Consider the following 19,501-nt stretch of genomic DNA (forward strand, 5'->3'; position numbering starts at 1 on the left):
CAATCATGATTCTGTACACCAACAGGGAACAGTCCAAAGAAGAAACAGCTGTTTACAATTTGATTTATAATAGCAGCTAAGAATTAAATACTTGCAGATAAATTTAATCAGGAGGTTAAAGATTTGTACACATTCTTTCTGTTAGAAGAATCAGTAAGGACAGCCCACACTTAAGAAGGGGGTAATCAGCTTTACCTTTTGAAAGGAGGACTAACTGTCATGAAATTTGTGGACATTTTTCATCGATTCCACCATGACTGGGAAAGAGCATGAGGGAGACATATGGTGTGCAGAAAACATTCTGTTTTCATCTGAGTAGTCAGAACACACATGGGAAATATAGTACGTGTGTGCACCCATGTGAATTTGTGTATGTGTGAGTTTTTGCTGGAGTATCTGTGGTTTGTCGTCCTTATGTACATAACACCTCAATACATTGTAACCTTTAAAGTCTCTTGCTGCTCTCATACAGTAGCTACATTTAAACTTTCATCTTTAATATCCATATTGTCTTCCTTTCATCGTTAATATCTATATTCTGTTACATCCTTAATTTGTATATTCTGTGCGATGTTTTGCTAAATGAATGTTTAAGGTTTGTGGTCCTTATGTACATAATACCTCAAAAATTGTAAGTTTTAAAGTCTTTACAGTAGCTATGTTTAAACATTCACCCTTAATATCCATGCTCTGTTACTAATTAATCTATCCCTTGGATGAAAAATTATAAGGGAAAGTATTGCCCATATGGATGATATGTAAGAGACATGATACAATATTCTGTGGCTCCCTTAATTTCTGAAATATCTTCCTTTCCCCTTCTTCACACTTTTGGAAGGATTTGAGAAGAACAGGTATCCAGTCTTCTTTGAGTGCTTGGTTTAATTCATCTGGTCCTGACTTTTAACTTTTGGGGACGTTCATGATGGTTGTCTCAGTTTCCTCACTGTTGATGGGTCTATTTGGGTTTTCCAGTTTTTTGTGATTCAGTCCAGGGATGTTATACATTTCTAGTAACTGACCCATTTTGTCTATGTTATTGAATTCGGTGTCATAAAGGCTTTCATAGTATCCTTTTTTAACCCTTTGTATTCTTGTGGTGTCTGTGGTAACTTCTTTCTCATTTCTGATTTTGCTTGAGTCTTTTCTCTCTTTCATTTAACAAGTGTTGCCAGAGGTTTGTCAATTTTATTAATCTCTTCAAAGAACCAGCTCTTTGTTTCATTAATTTTTGTATAATCTTTTTGCTCTCTATGTCATTTAATTCTGCTCTAATTTTTATTCTTTACTTTTTGTCCCAATCCTCACCTAAGGGTATGCCAATTGATTTGAGAGAGAGGCAGAGAGTGAGGCACATGGAGAGGGAGAAGCATCAATGAAAGAGAGACATTGACTTGTTGCCTTCCTTATGTGCCCTGTCTGCGGATTCTACCCACAGCCGAGGTATGTGCCCTGACTAGGAATCAAACCCATGACCCTTTACTCTACAGGACAATACTCAACTACCCAGCCGCTTGGACAAGGGTCCTCTACTTGTTGTTATATTAACTTTATTTTGCTGACTTTGGGCTCTTTTGGTTTCTCTTTTGTAGTTCTTTAAGACACTATATTAGGTTATTTACTTGGGATTTCTTGTTTCTTGATGTAAGCCTACCTATAATGATACAAACTTCTCTCTAACTACCACCTTCTCTGCACCCCCAAAGTTTTGATGTGATCTCACATCTAAGAGGAATCTAATGAACAAAATTAAGTAAGAAGCAAAACAGAACCAGAAACATGGAAACAGAGAGCAGACTGACAGCATCCAGAGGAAAGGGGGCAAGGAGAGTGGTGGAGAGAAGGGGAAGGGATTAGTCAAAGAACATGTCTGAGTGGCCCATGGACAGGGACAGTGGGGTGGTGATGGGTTGGGGGGTGAAGGGCAGCCTGGAGGGAGGAAGGAGGGGAAAAAGGAAAACTTGAGACAACTGAAGTAAAATAAACAAGAATTTAAAAAAAATAAGCAGGCCCATTGTGGCCATTTTCAAGAAAATTGTTTTTAAATTGAAGTTTTGATGTGATATATTGCCATTCTCTTTTGTTTTATATATATATATATTTTGACCTCACCTTTTATGTCTTCTTTGACCCAGCAGGTTTTTAGTAACTTGTTGTTTACTCTCCACATATTTGTGGTTTTTTCCACTTCCTTTTGCAAGAATGATTTCTAATTTCAAACATTCTGGTTAGACGATATGTTTGGTATCACTTAATATTGTTAAAGTGCTCATGATTCAAAACCTTTCACAAAGATTTTATATCAGCTTCCTGGTCAGATAATTTTAATATGTAAGCATATTGTAAAGAAAAGTGCTGTCTCCATTAGAGTGTAATGTTCTTATAACTGCTCCTAGGTAACCCATGAGATGGCATAGTGGTGATGCTGCGGTCAGCTGGGGGCCATTATCCAAGCTGGCACCCACTCTCACTGAAAAAAGGGAAGTTGTAGGTACACTCCTTGGCTGAGTGACTGTGAGCTCTGAGTGTTTTGTGTGCACACACGTGCATTTGTGTATGTGTGAGTTTTTGCTGATTTGAGTGTTTAAGTTTTGTGGTCCTTATGTACATGTCACCTTTAAAATTATAAGTTTTTAAAGACTGTTGATACTCTTCTACTGTAGCTATGTTTAACTTTTACCCTTATTATCCACATTCAGTTACTAAATAATGTATCCCTTGAGTAAAAAAATATAGGGAAAAGTATTGCCCACATGGATGAAATGTAATGGAAATAATACAGTATTCTGTAGCTCCTTCAACTTGTGAAATATACTTAAGAAACACAACTCTGGAACAATGACAGAATGGTATTATTATTTGGATATTAGGAGGTTTCTGTTCCTTATATGATCTCTTAGTTGTAACTCTACTGAAATATAAATTCTACACGTAGATGTTTTTGGAAGGTGCTTGAGAGAAGTGGGCCCTGTAGAATTCTCTAAGGTAGCTACACAACCTAGTAAAGATACATCTTACCTCAAGGCCTCTGAGGTAAGTGAAGATAAAAACTTCAGTGCTCCCTCATGCTCCCTAATGCTGACCTACCTGAATAATACTACACTGGTAGAAGATTGGTGAGTACTTAACGAGACTTTATTTATGAGAGCATTTACTTAATCTGACATTCAAAGACAGTAATACTTCACATAAATAAACTTTTCCAATAACTTTAAAGCTTTCTCTTTAAGTTGCCATTCTTTCCTTTCCAGTATTTTAATGAAAATTAATGTATTTTTATTAGAGTACAAAATTACTGAAACCCTATTATGTGCCAGGCATTTGATATAATGATGAATGTACTGAATATACTTATGAGTAGATAAAACAATGAATATTGTATTGTGCATATTTTATCATGAAAGAATACCATGGGGGAGAAATACATTTCCAGAGAGCTTTTAACAATTAATGAAAAACTCACAATCTCAGAAGAGAAGACTCTGAGAAAAAATACTGTAAGAAAAAAGATTTAATATTAGTACTCTATCTGTTTAAAAAGATACTAAACCAGACCTCAAACAAATTATTATTGGGTTAGCTCTCCACTTTTATCATTATTTTTTTTATTCTGGTTTGAATGAAACAAAATGAAATGCTGATAATGGGTTGTTTTCAAAATGACAACGATCCTAACAAGGTTGAGATGAGTGTGTCTCAATCTGTCTATGGTGAAGGGCCAGCTCTGTCATTCTCCCAACTACATCACAGGCTGAGATGGGGTCCTATGGGCATAGTACCAGCTCCCTCCACAAGAAGCTCAGCACTGAGTTTCAACAGCACCTGTATGTCATTTCAGTATCTGATGGATATTGTCCTGGATTGTTAACAATAGCTCACAGACACACAGCTCAGAGACCACACTTTGAACAGCACCTGGAGTCAGGCAGAGCCATCTCTTGTCATAGCTATAGTCCCAGGGAGAGTCCAAAGATGACATTAAGACACCCACCCCCCATCAGCCACATTGTACTTCCTTCTATGTCCACATTCCCTAAAGACTGCCTGAGGCAGGCAAAGGCTTCTAATGGTGGGAGATTTAGCATCCAAGGTGGGATCCCACAGGACACTGGGAACCACAGTGGATGGTCTATGAAGTTCCTGAGATGTAACTTTCAGAACCCCTCATCTGAATGCACCTGCTAAATAAATATGTACTTCCATCGTTAAGTTTTATTAACAATTTTTAAAGATTTTATTTATTTATTTTTAGATATGGGGAAGGGAATGAGACAGAGAGAGAAACATCAATGTGTGGTTGACTCTTATGCACCCCCTACTGTGACCTGGCCTGTAATCCAAGACTGTGCCCTAAACTGTGAAGTGGACCGGCGACCCTTGATTCGCAGGTTATCTCACAGTCTACCGAGGAACACCAGCCAGGGCTTATTCATAATTTTTTAAATAATGTTTAATTGCAGCTGACATACTATTATAATCATTTCAGGTGTAAGACATAGTGATTAGACATTTATATAATTTACAAAGTGATCACCTCCATAAACTTATTCAATAGTATCCATCTGACACCATACACAGTCATTATATTAGTGTCTATATTCCCATGCCTATATGTCTATATTTACATCACCATGACTACATTTTAACAACCAATTTATGCCTCTGACCTCTGCTTGCATGCAAGCATGGGCTCAGGAGCAAAGTCATGCCCCTTTACTAGAAGCACTGTGAGCACTGAGCACTCCAAGGGGACCAGCTTGAGGCTGTGGTGGCCTTGGGGCAGGGGACAAAGGCAGAGAGCCAGAGTCCAACAGGGTCTGGGGACTGGCACAACACCTGCACTCATCCTGAGTTCCTGGGCTCAGGAGGAGGAGAAGGCAGTGTCTGAGGAGGAAGAGGAGGAGGACAAGTCCATGGTCTCACTGACCTCCACCAAACCAATAACCTACTGATAGAGTGGTCTGGAACTGAGGAAGAAGAACTGACACTTATCTCCCAGTGGCAGGTGGGGTTGTGGGAAAGGGTGGGTACCAGAGTAACTGGCTGCAAAGGCTCTACCCCCTACTGGGGTAGCTAAGAGGGCATAGTCATTTCTGAGGCATGTCAGGAGGGCCCCTGCCGGCCAGAATGGAGTCCCAATGGTCCAAGGTCATGGCCTTGCAGAACAACAAACACTACCAGGGTGCTTTGGGGGCAGGCACAGTGTAGATGTGGTGGGAGCCCAGAGAATGCAGTCACCCTCATGCCTCAGTGGCTCCAGGATGACTAGATCCCTGAGGACCAGAGGTTTGGTGGCTTTCTCCTGCTCCTGTCCCAGCTAGAGTGGGATTTACCTAAGTGGTCCCCTGGGTGCATCCCTCCCCACAAAACCTTAGCAAGAGAAACTTTTCTCCCTTCCTTCCCCTGCCACCCCCAAAGGGGTGTTCCAAGTGTATCTTAGCAACAGGCACAATAGATAGCTCTTGGCTACCAACAATGTTGTGGCTGCTGAATGAGCTTGCTGAGATCCTACTATTTGTTCCAGGACAGACCTCATTGAATAGCCCAATGGGCACTTACCTGGGCAGACCCTTATCCTCCACCCTGGGTACCAGATGGCCAGCACAGTATCACCTTGCCCACCAGTTGGTCCACCACAACACCCAGTTGTCCATGTACCTCCATCTACTCCAAGGCCGTCTGTACTATGTATGAGCCTATCTGGCATCCACACTGTATTCCTGCATTCCTGAAATTGTGTTTCAGGATCCCAAGGGCCTTGTGCCTTTTCTTGGGTTTCCTTTCCTCATTCTGCACGTTGCCTTCAGAAGGACTGTGGACAAAGTGGGAAAGAGATGCCTGAACAGGTGGGAGACCACACAGTCCTAGAGGGGCAGCCTGATCCTGGAAGGGTCCCAGAAAACAGATGCCACCTGAAACCCCAGGTGTCTCTGAGGAGCTCCTTCTCCCAAAAGAACTCTATCACCAGTTCCGTAACTCCCATTGAGGTTTCCCACCAGTGGAGGGGAGGAGGCAGCCAGACACTTGCCATGACAAGCTGCCCCAGAAGTTCACAAGGACAATGAGGCAGTCAGGCCCTCAGACTTCCTCCTCAGCTGCTGTGATTGCCCAGAGGAAGAGTCAGCCTGAAAAGGGCCAAGGTAACAACCTTTGGTAGAATTGATCCCTGAGGAACCTGCTGCTCACCTGCCTGTGATAGGCCCCTAAGACAGAAGGTTCTTCTGCTGCCTCCCTGGCTAGAGGAACCACCTCTGAAGCTGCCACTGCCTTCTCAGCTGTGATACACTCTCAAGATCAAAGATATCGATGCAGACAAGAGAGCACTGTGGCAATGGATCTAGGGTACATTTTTGGGTTATGTGGAGGCCATCTTGGGCTGAAGTGCTCCCGAGTCTTTGTGGTCTTCCTCACAGCCTGCAGCAAGGCCTGCTCCTGTCACTACTCCTAACACCCTTTCATCCTCCAGCCTGCCAGTCATGTCTGCAGGGAGGGCTGGCCCATCAGCAGCACATCCACAGGCTGGGCTCTCAAGTCTGCTTGAGACATTGGAGGTCATCCCAAAGGACACCACCCCACCTACTTATGATCTCTCAGGGTTACCCCTGGCTCTAGAGGATAAGAACAGGCAGCTTGAACCCCATCCTAGGCCCCAACCTCTACTCTAGGCCAGCCAGCCCTGAGCAGCACCACACAGGTCACCATGGGCACACAGGCTTGCACCAGGCCAGCCTTTGCTGCTATGGGTCCCTCAGGCACACCAGCTCAGTGCTGTGGGGGAAGCTAGGGCCAGAATTCCCATAAGCGCTCTCGTCAGGGCACCCTGGTAAGCACCACAGGCCCAGAACCTCAGAACAACCCTTTGCTTGGAAGTACCACTGCCCCCACCTTAAGTCCCATCCTGGGAGGTGGCACAGTGCAAGCGCCCATTCTTCCAGCAGAGAGCTTGGCACCACCAGCAGTCAGGTGGCCTCTAGATGGGTGTGTGTCCTGACCTGTACACCCAGCTTCACTGCCTGTGCTGTGTTCATAGCAAGGACTCTTAGGACCATTAGTCCACCAATCACTTTGGCAGTCAGTGGGGGCCCATCAACAAGCACATCTGGAGGATAGGCTGCCCAGCCTGCCTGTGACTCCCAGGTCACCGCCATAGCCAACATTCTACCTAATTAACTTTCCTCCAGGGGACCTTCTCTGGGTCTAGTGGGAAAAGTCTTGCTGTTAGGGCCCCACTATCATTTTGTCAGAAATGCACTGGACCATAAACTGAGTTTGTACAGAAGAACTAAGAACTTTGAGCCCCAATGCAGGGCCTTTTGTCTCTGAGGTGTTGCAAAGGCAATCATGAAACCCAAGTCAGCATTGCAGCACAGGTTTTCTTCAGTGGCCAGAGAATGGCAAAGAAGGAGCTGGATCTCTCAAATGTACTTCCCATTTTGCTGGCATCTGAGAGGTTGTGCTATCTCTAATAGAAGGTTGGACATGAAGGGGTGGTCCAGGCAAAGAAGAAGGGGGCATCTTCATGGTCTTTCCAGGAATGAAGGAAGCTGGCAACTGCAGAGATGAAGGGAGAGAGACAGAATTGGTAAGGATCTGGATCAATGTGATGACCTACTTTGTCTCTTACATTGTGCACTGTATGTATGTGTGACATCTAGGAACAAAGAGTATATGCTACGGTCTCTTAGGTGCTGATGCTAAAGTTGCCACTGTGTGTGGAGGCTGTGCCATGATCCTTGCTCCCTCCAGCTCCCCTTCATCCTGACAGAACCCTCCCCTCTTTAGTGCTGCACAGGTCCTTATGCCTGGGACAGGCAGAACTCGTTTAGAACTGATATTTTAGAAGAACTCAGAATCATTTATGTAACATTAGTTCATCTTGTTTAAATTGATAGGGTGTTACTTTTTATAGTTTAGTAGTGTTCCATTGGACAGATATGCCACTCTTTGTTTACTCACATGCCATGAACAATCTGACAGTTTCCAAAATGGTTTTTGTGCTACGCATTCTAATAGGTAGACACTGGTATCCCATTGGGGTATTAATGTGTACTTCCTAATGACTAATGAGGACTTTCTCCTGTGCTTATTACCATCCATATATTTTCTTTGCCTAGAATCTTCAGATTGCTTTCACACATAAAATATAGGTATTCATTTTTTTTATTTTAATTTAATAGTTTTTAACCTGCTTTGGGCACATATCTTTATAAAAGTATGAGTCCTCCAATTTTGTTCTTTTTCAACATTGCTTTGGGTACTTTGGGCTCCTTGCAATTCCATGCAAATTTGGTGACCAGCTTTTCTATTTATGTAAAAAACGGTGGTGAAATTTTGATAGAAATCACATATAATATGTACTGATTTAGACAATGTTGACCTTGGTAATTTGCCTTCTAATCCAGGAACACAGCATTCCATTCTCTTTACTTAGACATCTTAAATTTCTTTCATTCATTCTTTATACTTTTCAGTGTACAAGTCTTTCATAGCATTGGTTAAGTTTATTTGCAGATATTTAGCTCTTTTAGATGCTATTAGAAATGGAACTGGTATTTATAATTTTCTTCATGGGTGCTCATTGCTGTCGTATACAAACTCCACTGATTTTTGTATGTTCATCTTATGACCTGCAGATTTGCTCAGTGTGTTTGTTCTTACCACTAGTAGATTTATGGTGGACTCTGTAAAACACATATATTCACGTTATCTGGGATACAGTTTTACTTCTTCCTTTCTCACTTGGGTGCCTTTTTACACCATTTTTCTTGTCTAATTGCTCTGGCCAGAAGTATTGAATAGAAGTAGTGAAAATGGGCATGTTGCTTTTCTTTCTGATCCCAGTAGGAAAGCTGACAGTCTTTCAACATTGATTATGTTGCTCTCTGTGGTGTTTTTGTAGGTCACCTTTATAATGTTGAGGAAGTTCCTGTCTATTCATGTTTTTCTCAGTGTTTTTATCATGACAGGCGGTTAAATGCCTTTTCTGTGTTTACTGAGGTGATCAATAATTAATTTCATTCCATTAATGTCTATTATATGGACTTATTTTCTTATATTGGTCTCTTCTTACATCTCTGGGATAAATCCTACTTGCTCATGGTATTTCATCCTTTTTCTATGCTCCAGATTGAGTTTGTTAGTATATTGCTGAGAAGTTTTTCATGTATATTTATCAAGACCATTGGATATTATAATTTTCCTGTGGTTGTTTATCTGACCTTAGTATAAGAGAAATGCTGGTCTCATCAAATGTATTAGGAAAAGTTCGCTTCTAGTCTGTTTTGAAAGAGTATGAGATATAGTCAAGTGAATTCTTCCTAAGCATTTGATTCTCTTCTTTACAGGCTTTTTCTTTCTCTTTTTATTCTCACTTGACAATATTTGTCGTTGCTTTATAGAGAGTGAGAAAAATGGAGAGAGAAAGAGAGACATTGACTGGTTGACATTTCATAGGGGCCATGACCAAGATAGGAACCTGCAGTCTAGACATGTACCCTGAACAGGAATCAAACCTACAACTTTTCTGTTATGGCATGACCCCCTAATCAACTGAGCCACACCAGCCAGGGCTCAAGTCACCTTTTTAATGTAATGTGGATGATGCCGGCCAACAGTATCCATCTCAGCTGCGGATGCTCATCAAAACACGAGTAAAAACATACACAGAGACAACTAGGTCCTGTGGGGAAATAGAAACAGAAGGGCCACTCTCTCTAGTAGGGAGAGTGCCATATCCATTCCCAAGCAGATTTTTATTGAGAAAACAGACTTAGTTTGTGGATTCACAGTCTGGCAGAAAAGACCAAAAGAAGTAGGTGACTTACAAAGGTGCAGACAGAACTCCTGCTGTGATTCTGAACAGAGATTGGAGTTTTAACATATGAAAGGACTACAGGTTCCAAAGGTTTCCTGTCTGTTCCTTTAAATTCCAAGTTAATAATATCCTCCAGCAAACATATCTCATAGGATCTTGCATATTCTATGTCCCAGGCCTGCTTACCCCGGGGGTCTGCTGTTTCTGGTCTGGGCTGCACCGCCCCTGCTAATTTCCACAGGCCTGAGAAGGGCAGGAGACAGAGGTAGCTAGGAGACTTGGATTTCTCACATCTAAGAACAAAGACTCAGGCTTTGACAAAGCTGAGGGGGCAGGGGTTGATGCCATCACCCCTTCTTATCCACAGCCCGGAGTCTCTTCCCTTAGGGCTTTCCCACATGATCGCGTCTGTCTTAGATTCATTCTCTTTCTTAGGGAATTCATTTGTTACCCATCTTTGACTGCCAATCATACAAGGGAGCCAGGCATTAGAACAGGCAGCGTCCATGCCAGGGAAATAAGTTTTGTCTCCTTAGTGGCTTCTGGTCTGGAGGTCCTTCACTCAGCCTAAGTCACAGGGAGTTACAGCTTCCTGAGGCCAGGTAGGGCGGTCCCCAACACTGTAAATGTTTACCTATCCGTATTTGTCTCAGCACTGCTTTTCCTGCATCCTGTAGGTTTTGTTCCACTGTGTCTTCCTTATTCTATGGAAAACATTATGGGGGTTTCTCAAAAAATTGAAATTAGAACTACCACAAGACACAACTGTTTCACTTCTGGCTATTGATCTGAAAATATCCAGAAAAGACATATGTACCCCTCTTTTCCTTGCTGCATTCTTTTCAATAGCCAAAACATGGATCAACCTAAGTGTTCACCATAGATGGCTAGATCAAGAAGGCGTGGCACATACGAACTCACAGAAATATTATTCAGGCATAAAAAAAAATAAATTTTGCAATTTGCGACAACAGGGATAAACCTAAATAATATTATGCTAAAGACAGCAAAAAAAAGGCAAATACTACATGGTTTCACTTATTGTGGAGTCTAAACAATTAACAAAGAAATAGAAACAAATTCATAGTTCTGCTTGTTTGTCAGTGTTTCTGTCAGAGGAGAATGCTGATGCTGATGTTTGGATTAAGGAACTGGATATGAAAGTGACTTTTATATCAAGACATATCAGAGTTAGAGCTGCTGAATTAAAATGACGTGTGAATGAGTTTATATCAAAGGAGTTTACTAGAGCTGAACTCCTTTCTTCTTTTTCAATAAAAGATTTTATGTATTTAATTTTAGATACAGGGGAAGGAAGGGAGAAAGAGAGAGACAAGAAATACTGATGTGCTAGAGAAACCTCATTCTGCTGCCTCTCACACACCCCTGAATGGGAACCTGATGCGAAAGCCGGGCACGTGCCCTGACTGGGAATCAAACAGTGACCTCTTGGTGTTCACAGGTTGGGGCTCAGTCCAATGAGCAACACCACCCAGGGCGAATTGTTTTTATTTCTTTCTGTGTCAAGCTTTCTCACTTTATTAATGTGTCATTACCTAGCTTCTCCCATTGTTGTGAACTAGGTATCTGGGTTTGCAGCACAGCAGTGAGCTCCTATAAGGATGCTTTAGAAAATTGCATTCATGTCATTCTTGGCACACTTATACTTCTAGTGGATGATCAGATGGAGGCTCAGGAACAGGCAATTTTGTAACTCACCTTCAAAATGACATTAGAAATACATGTGTAAAGTATTCTTGGAAAGATCTGAGTGTTTTGCAACATTGGTATAATTCATAATTGGAGTGAAAATATTTTTTAAATGGTGAAAAACATTCTCAGTAACTTAGAGGTTGTAAACATTTAATTACTGAACACCTAGTAATTTTGATCTAATAAATATAGCCTGATAGTTTCTGTCATCTATGGTGGCGTGTAAAGGTAGTCAAAACTAGGGATAGCAGTTGGCAGCACTGTGATGGTGGATGAGATATTACTGAAATTAAACATTTCAGTAATATTGGCATTTCTACACATCAGTGTCCACCCTGTAGAAGCACTTCACTGTTTGTCAAATTATTTGAAAGCAGGGAAACAGGAATAGCTGGGTACCTTACAAGTCATTGGAATATTTTATCTGAATTAGGTTAGCAGAGTTATCACATATTACAATGTGTTTTGTTATTTTACTTTAAATATAACTAAGGCATTTCTCTCCTTTTGCTCTTTTCTTCTTTTGAAATTACGTTTAGGTAATGGACTTGAACTCCTTAGTGATAAGTAACAATGATACTGGAAACCTCTAGATCAAGATTAAACTTTCAGATCCTATTTCTGATTATGTTGTTTTGAAGGATCTATGTATTACTCAGAAGAATATCAAACACAGTGGAGGACCTTTTTCACTTTTGGAGGTAATATTTATGTCATCATCTTACTATTTTATATTAGAAAATATAGACTAGAATTTTTAAAAACCTCTAATGCTGGGAATGTGGAAAACTGATTTTCTTGTTTTAAATTATGATGAAAAGGGCCTGACTGGTGTGGCTCAGTTGGTTGGGTGTCTTTCCGCAAAGCGACAGGCACACGCCTTGGTGGCTGGTTTGTCTCCAGGTCAGGGCTCCTGAGAGTGGCAGCCGATCTATCTTTCTCTTGCATGTTGACTTTTTTCCTCTCTTCCTCCCTCCCTTTCCATTTTGCTAAAAAAAATCAAATCTTTAAAAAAATATGATTAAAAATAGCAGGAGATCACTCCTCTTAAATAAGAAATTGAATCTTTTTATAGATGTACATAATTTTTATTATTAAATCATTTTATTATTACTGTATTACAGTTGTCCCAATTTTTCCTCCTTTGCTTTCCTCTACCCATCCCACTCTGCAAATCTAAATATGTCCTCTTGCTTTGCAGCAGTATAAATATATGTTTCTCAATTAACATTTGAATTTAAATAATAAAGAAATGTGATATAATGTATGCTTGATTTTCATATGCTAAGATCCATTGATATCTCAAAATTACCATCTGATGCTTTGAGGGACAATTTAAGGTTTGAATTATAGATATTTAACACTTTAAAGAGTTTTGAAGTTTTGCTTTTATTGTACCCTTAATAAACCTCAAAATTATATTCAGGTATATTTTTCCTTATTAATCTTATAATTTAATATATACACTCTGTATTTTGCTATGTATCAATATGAAAATATAGGCAAGTATGTTAAGATCTACAACTAGAGCTAAAGTACTAAAAAATAGAAGTTTTAGCTTTTCTCTCTAATTGAGCATGCTATAACATTATTAAAATCTAACAATGTATCATGAGGGAGTCTATTAGAGTTTAAATTAAAACATTGTAGGATTTGAAATGGAAGAAACCATTTACTTCTAACCTGTTTGACAGTGAGAGTGAGACGAGTCAGTGTTTATCAAGGGCACTTACTGGTTTTTTTAAAGTTTTATTTCATAGACCTAACCAATAAATGTCAAAAGTAATTACATTTTTAAATAATTTCACTTTTAGGAAATTAACCATTTTCTCTCAGTATGTGTTTCTGATGCCCTTCCATTGAGAAGGCTTGAAGGACTAAAGGATCTTCAAAGACAACCCCAAGAACACAAAGATCCGAGGATGAAGCTTACGAGAGCATTTCAGGGTACTTACTTCATTTAATTTTTATTTATTGTTAAAGTGTAGTTTTCTTAATTTTTTTTATAGAGAGAGGGCAAGAGATGGAGAAAGAGTAAGAGAGAAAAAAGTTGCAAAAGAGAGAGATCGTGGGTTGCTCTTGCAAATGCCCAGAACAGGGGACTGAACCTGCAGCCTATGCATGTGCCCTGACAGGGATTCCAACCTGTGACCTTGGGCTTTCGGGGATGATGCTTAACCAACTGAGCCCTACTAGTCAGAGCTCAGGGTACTGATTTTAAAGAGGCGGGTTATTCTTACCTATTTCTTTCCAAAAGAATCTTTTATAAATTCATGCTCTGCATTTAGTTGCCTTGAACTTAGACTCTCATCATTCACTTCAGGCCCTCATTGTTTCTCCTCTAACAACACAAGTCTTCCTAATAGTCTTCTCACCTTCCACTACTCCCACTTTATCCACCCTACACCTCTGCCAGAAGAATTTCTCCAAACAAAACATGGTCCTGTTATCCTATTGCTTACAAAGTGTTAACTTCCTGCTGCCTGAAAGGAACATGAATTCCTTAGAGCCAGGCACACAAGGTAATCTGTGTCTGCCTACTGCTCCAACTTCCTTTTTTCTGTTTTTTCTTCTTTCCAACTTATTTGATAAAAGAAATTTCTCTCATTTTAAACATCATTTAAGTATTTGTGTTATGTGTATGTCTGTACATTTATATACATACACATATATATACATCTTTCTAGCTTTATTAACATAAGAAAGCACATAGAGTGTTGTGCTAAGTATGTTTCAAGAGAAGGTTTTCCTGCTTCTGTGTTGATTTTCATCATCCTGTGTGTCCTTTAATTTCATATTTTTATTGTACTCTTGTGCTAAGCATGTTTCAAGAGGTATTTTGGTTTCAACCATCTGAACTCAGAGTTTCAAGTGCATTTATTTTGAGATCTACATATATACAAAATATGAAGCATCTATCATTTATTCTCATTTCTTTGGGTATTTTATTGGTCGAGATCTGCCTTGTTTAATACAGCCACTAGCTGTTTGTAGCTACTTCAATGTGAATAAATTAAAATGTAATAAAATGTAAAATTTTCTCTTTCCAATGTACTAGTACATGTCAAGTTCTCAGGAGTAACATACAGCTAAGTGGCTTCCAACTGGTTAATCATTGTGGTATATCACATAGAGTTATTTGCATATGCTGAGCCCCCCTTATAGCCCTGGAATGAGCCCCACTTGATCAGTGTTGTATCAAATAATATCTTTTTAATTTATCACAGTATATGATTTGCTGGTATTTTGCATCTGTGTTCATTTTTGTGTGTGTACACTGTTGCCAGGTTTTGGTAGTAAGATACTGCTGGCTTCATAAAATGTGGTAGGAAGCACTGCTTCTTCTTCACATTTTCAGAAGAGTTTGAGAAGGATATGTATCCAGTCTTCTTTCAATACTTGATGTAATTCACTAGTGAAGCTCTCTATCCTGGACTTTTAACTTTTGGAGAAGTTGTTGATGATTGTTTCACTTTCCTCACTGTTGATAGGTCTATTTCAATTTTCCACTTCTTTTTGATTCAGTCTAGGGAGTTTGTATATTTCTAGGAACTGATCCATTTCTCCTACATTATGGAATTTGGTGTCATAGAGCCTTTCATAGTATCCTTATTGATCCTTTGTGTTTCTTGTGGTATGTGTGGTAAGTTCTCATTTCTGATTTTGATTGATTCTTTTCTCTCTTTTCTTTAGTGAGCATTGACAGAAATTTGTCAGTTTTATTAATCTCCTCAAAGAACAAGCTCTTTGTTGCTATAATTTTTGTATAGTCTTTTTCTTCTCTATTTCATTTAATTCTTCTCCAATTTTTATTTTTTATTTTTTTCCCCAATCCTCACCTGAGGGTATGCCTGTTGATTCCAGAGAGAAAGAGAGGGAGACACACAAAGGAGATGGAGAAACATCAATGTGAGACATGGATTTGTTGCCTCCCTTATGTGCCCTCTCTGTGGATTGTACCCACAACAGAGGTGTGTACCTTGACTGGGAATCAAACCCATGACCCTTTGGTGTACTGGACAGCACTGCTACCTACCCATTTGATCAGCCAGTGGTGCTTTACTTTTTATTATATTTCTTTTATTTCACTGAGTTTGGGCTCCTTTTGTTTTTCTTTTTGTAGTTCTTTAAGATACAATATTAGGTTATTTACTTGGAATTTCTCTTTTCTTGATATAAGCTTATAATGATATAAACTCTCTCTTACTATCACTTTTGCTGCACCCCAATGTTTTCATACCATCTCACTTATAAGACGAATCTAATGAACAAAATAAAGTAACAAGTAAAACAGGTCCAGAGGCATGGAGACAAGGAACAGACTGACAGCTGCCAGAGGAAAGGGCAGACAGAGGGAGAGTGGTGGAGAGCAGGGGGAGGGATTAGTCAAAGAACATGTCTGAGTGACCCGCAGACAGGGACAATGATGTGGGGATGGAGGGTGGGGTGGCAGGGTGAGAAGGCAGAAGGAGGGCAAAAAGGAAAAATTGGGAAACTATAATAGAATAAAAAAGAATTAAAAAAGAAACAGATAATTGTAGCCATTTTAAAGAAATATTTTTTTAAATCGATGTTTCAACATGACGTAATTGCCATTCTCTTTGGTTTTATATAGATTTTGATCTCACCTTTTATTTCTCCTTTGACCCAGCTTGTTTACTAGAGTGTTGTTTACTCTCCACCTACTTGTGGTTTTTTCCACTTCCTTTTGCACTCGATTTCTAATTTCAAAGCATTCTGGCTAGAGGTTATGGTTGATGTCACTTCATGTTTTTAAAGTGCTTCAAAAAACTTGTATCAGCTTCCTGGTCAAATAATTTTAATATAACAGCATATTGTAAAGAAAAGTGCTGTCTCCATTATAGTTTAATGTTTTCAAAACTGCTCCTAGGTAACCCATGACATGGCACAATGGTGACGCTCGTTGCCAGCTTGCTGTTATCCAAGGTGGACTCAATTCACACTTGCAGACGGGAAGTTTTAGGTAAAGTCTTTGGGTGAATGACTGTGTGGCCTGACTCTTTTGTTTGAGGGGTCACTTCATAATATTTTCTGTAGCTGTAAAAGTTTGTTCTTTGGGATTAAGGGAAACGTGAGATGCTAGCTCAGTAATATTTCTGTTTCATTCAAGTATCCCAAAACCACCCTCTTCATATTATTCTTTCTTAGACATTCATATATGTATGCATGTATGTATGTGTGTGTGTATATATATATATATGTGTGTGTGTGTGTGTGTGTGTGTGTGTGGGAGGGGTGTGGGGGGTGTACAAATATATATATATGAAGTAAAACGTTACTCACACATGTGCATAACTGTCCATTTCAAAACAATGCTAGATAAATATTTAGGAAAATCAAATATACCTATTTATAGCAAAGTTCTATAAATTGAATTCTGGCATATATTATAAATGACTGGTACTTTATATATTTTCATATAAGAGAAATAAGAATGAGGACTTGAAATGCTGGATTAAAGTCAAATATTAAAATATATCAAGTCTTTTACTATTACCATTTCGGGCACCCTAAATTAAGGTAAACAGCCAACATCATGACTAATGCAGGTGTTTATGTTTGGTGATGACAGAAGGGAAAAAAAGACATTAAAATGAGCTTGAAGACAACATGACCTCGTGCTCCAAATAAGAAAAATGAAAGAATAAGAGCTGATTTACAGACTTTACTACCTTTCAGGGGAGACTTTCCTCTCATTGGAAGTGTAATTCTAGGATTCTTTCTATTTGTACATTTTTTATTGAAATATATCTTATGTCCCGGTTGGCATGGCTCAGTGGACTGAGTGCCAGACTGTGAAGCCCAGGATGGCCAGTTCAATTCCCAGAGAAGACACCTGCCTGGGTTACAGGTTGGGTCTCTGGTAGGGAGAGCATGAGAGGCAACCACACACTGATATTTTTCTCCCCATCTTTCTCGCTCCTTTCCCCTCTTTCTTAAAAATAAATAAAATCTTTAAAAGTGAAATCTATCTTATATCAGGAAAGTGTATAGATCATATGTATATGACTTCATGAATTTTCACAAGTAGAACACACTGCATTTAGGCCCAGACCAAGAAGCAGACCTATGATACCCTAGAAGTTTTCTTTAACCAACGAGTGGACCCCTTGTACACAGTGGTACTGGTTGTGGGGACAAACCCCAGTTGCTAAAAGGACCCTAAGTGGCTCTCTTGTGCAGAATGAAATCTTTGTACCCAAGACTAACATCATACTTAGTGGTAAGAGATTGAACATTTACTCACCTAGATCAGAAATGTGAAATAGTTGTCCAATTTTACCACTGCTATGCAACATTACATCAAGTTTTAGCCAGAGCAATTGAGCGCAAAAATGAGAGTATTATTCAAACTGGAAAGGGAAAAGTAAAATCATCTCTACACACAGGTGATACCTATGTGGTTTGTGTGTATATCTACATATAATGTCAATGAGTGTATAAGAAAGCTACACTAATAGAGCTAATGAATGAATTTTGTAAAGTTGCAGGATAGAAGATCAAGACACAAAATTCAGTCATGATTCTGTACACCAGCAGTGAAGAGTCGAAAGAGGAAACTGTAATTCACTTACAATATAATTTATAGTAGCATCTAAGAGTTAAATAAATTCTTAAGAATAATTCTTAAGAATTAAATTCTTTTAAGGAATACATTCTTTTAAGAATAAGTAAATAAATTTATTCAGGATGTTAAAGATTGGTGCACATGTTTTTGTTAGGAGGGAATCACTAAGGACAGCACACACTTGAGAGGAGAGAAATGGGGCTTCAGTTTTTGAAAGGATGAATATCAATGAGGGCATTTGTGAACATATTTTAATAAATTCCACCATGTCTGGGAAAGAGCATGAGGGAGCCCTCTCTCTGGCAGGCAGAAAAGATTCTGTTTTCAGCTGGGTATTAGTATGTGGGTGCACATGCATGCATTTGTCTATGTGTGAGTTTTTGCTAAATGAGTATGTAAGGTTTGTGGTCCTTATGTATATAATATCTCAAAAATTGTAACTTTTAAAGTCTTTTGATACTCCCATACAGTACCTATGTTAAATTTTCACCCTTAGTATCTATATTCTGTTCATAAGTAATCTGTGCCTTAGATAAAAATCTTATAGGGTAAAATATTGCCCACATGGATGATACGTAGTGGAAATGATAAAATATTGATATTGTCCTAGATTGTTAACAACAGCTCACAGACACACAGTTCAAAAACCACATATTGAACAGCACCTGGAGTCAGCAGAGCCCTCTCCTCTGATAGTGATAGTCCTAGGGAGAGTCCAAAGATGACATGAAGACACTTCCTCATTGGCCACATTGTACTTCTTTCTATGCCCAGATTCCCTAAAGAGTTTGTGAGGAAGAAAAGGCTTCTGATGGTGGAAGATTTAGCATCCAAGTTGGGATCCTAAAAGAGACTGGGAACTACAGTGGATGGAATATGAAGTTCCTGAAGTGTAATTTTCAGAACCCCTCATCTGATTACCCCTGCTAAATAAATACATACTTCCATCATTAATTTTTATTAATAATTTTTAAAGATTTTATTTCTTTATTTTTATATATAAGACACAGAGAAATATACATCAATGTATGGTTGCCTCTTGAGCACCTCCTACTGTGGACCTGGTCTGCAACCCAGACATGTGCCCTAGGCTGGATTGACCGTTTGCCTAGGTTGAATCCAACTGGTGACCCTTTGCCTTGGTTGACCCCTTGATTGACAGGTTATCACACAATCTACTGAGGAACACCAACCAGGGCTTATTCATAATTTTTTAAATAATTATTCATTGCAATTGACATACTATTATATTCATTTCAGGTGTATGAGATAGTGATTAGACATTCATACAGTTTACAAAGTGATCACCTCCATAAACCTATTCAATAGTATCCATCTGACACCATACACAGTTATTACAATATTATTGTCTATATTCCCACGCC

The sequence above is a fragment of the Phyllostomus hastatus genome, unplaced genomic scaffold, assembly GCF_019186645.2.
Source record: "Phyllostomus hastatus isolate PE091 unplaced genomic scaffold, TTU_PhHast_1.1 phas_scaffold_317, whole genome shotgun sequence".
Classification (NCBI taxonomy): Eukaryota; Metazoa; Chordata; class Mammalia; order Chiroptera; family Phyllostomidae; genus Phyllostomus; species Phyllostomus hastatus.